Here is a 1,988-nt window from a genome sequence, read left to right on the forward strand (position 1 = left end):
CAAGTTAGACAGACGCTTCACTGGGATGGTTTATTCAGAAATCCTGCCTTGAGCAGGGGGCTAGACTAGATGACTTTGTGAGGTCCCCTCCAGTCATACTTTCTTATGATCCTATGAAGAACAGAGACTCTTGACAGCAGTTCCCCCCAATACCCCAGCTAGGGTAGCTGGGAGGGAGGGGGTTCAAGGTGAGGGAGCTCCCTTTTCCCAACCCCTGCAAAAGCTACAGAATAAATAGTTAAATATAACAAATTCTCTGTCACCCATTCAGTCTATCAGATACAGAAATGGCCACTAGTCCTTAGCTACTTACACTCTCTGTTGGGGAAATGTAATTTAATGAGTGGACGGTGTTAGTGGAAAACCAGATTTCACTGTCTTGTATGGGCATTTTAATCTATCAACAAAAGGTGACCCATTAAAATCTCAGAGTAGTTTATTCTATAGTAGTCACAGCTCTACTTTTGAGCAGAACAAGCCTTTAAGCTAGGAAAGTAATTATGGATGTGATCTGTACAACTGAAGTTTTTAGTTAACCCATTTCTACAGTTTTTCTATAAGACAGAATCACACAGTATTTCTAAATTGGGACCTTTCTTTCTTTCTCATCATTTATACAAGGAGTGCATTCTTGGTTTTCATGAATGCTAGCCTTCTCTGATAGCACTAGCATAAGCACTCCATTTCAAGTGTATTATGAAATCTAGTGAAGGTATTTTGTTGCTTTATTTCAAGTAGATTAACAAATGGGAAAAATTCTCTACCTGTCTTCTCAAGTGATATAAAAGCAGTGTGTGGAAGATAAAATTCATGACAGCAGCCTAATGATGTTTTCATGCATCATAACTAGGGTGTAGGAAAGAAGTAATCATAAGTGACAAGGTGTGGGGATTAGGAAAAAGATTGCAAGCTATATGTGATCTCTTAGCAGTTAATGCAAATATGTACCTATTGGAAGTTTACTGTTATGTCCATTAGTAATTTTTTATTTAAGTTTAAACAAAATTATGTGTACTGTAACACAGGAGAACAATCCTGATAACTTTTCACATCAGATCTTATAGCTTAAGTAAAGTTAGGCTGCATCTTTTGTATGATGAAGGCACTACTAGTATTCCAGTTTAGGTGACTCTTTTTTTCTCTATTCAGTCAATATTCAAACAGTGCACACGGTTAGTATTAGATGGTCAACGTTTTCTTGTTATTGACATATAATGTAGAAAGCCTGATCAAGTACCTGTGCTATCTTTAAAAAAGAAAGAAAAAAAATTAGCACTTTTTTTAAAAGCTCACATCCTAGACAATCTAGAGCTGGGGAGCTGGCTCATTTAATGTTCTTAACTAGGGGTAAGAAGGCAGGGTAGGTGTGCACCTTTGTAGACTTAATAAAATAGAGAGAGAGAGCACAAGCTTTTGTGAACCCAAGTTCATTTAATCAGATGCAGGTGAAAGGACCTGCAGAAAGCAGAGTATAAAAAAGAGAAAGAAATTAGAATATGGAAGACAAGGTAGAGGGGAGAGAGAAAGAAAGATGAGGGAGGGAGACAGTGCTAGGAAAGAAAAGCAAATGAGCAGCAAACCCAATCATCAACTCAGCATACATGATGCCACACCTTCCAATTTGTGTTCCAGCCAGTAGTCTTCCTAGAGTGAAAGAAATGATATACTAAATGGTACAATAAAAAACCTACACTAAATTTCTAAGGGAATGGAAAATTAATTCATTAGCTGGGACAACATGCCATGCAGAAGATGCAATCACTATCCATTTCCAGTTATTGGAATCAAATTCACCCTGATTATATGAATAAAGATCAAGACAAGCAGTAATTATACAAGAAAGCCTAGCTGATCACTTTGATTAATATAGTGAAAGTGTACATTCTTGGACAGTGCTAGGAGAAGCTGAATAGGAGAACTCATGTTGTTAGCAAAAGGAAAAGAGCAGAGCCTTCATCTCTTCAGAGCTGTTTTATAAATGTCCCAGT

Source organism: Gavialis gangeticus, unplaced genomic scaffold (assembly GCF_001723915.1).
Source record: "Gavialis gangeticus isolate Ggan-Ray unplaced genomic scaffold, GavGan_comp1, whole genome shotgun sequence".
NCBI classification, from domain to species: Eukaryota; Metazoa; Chordata; order Crocodylia; family Gavialidae; genus Gavialis; species Gavialis gangeticus.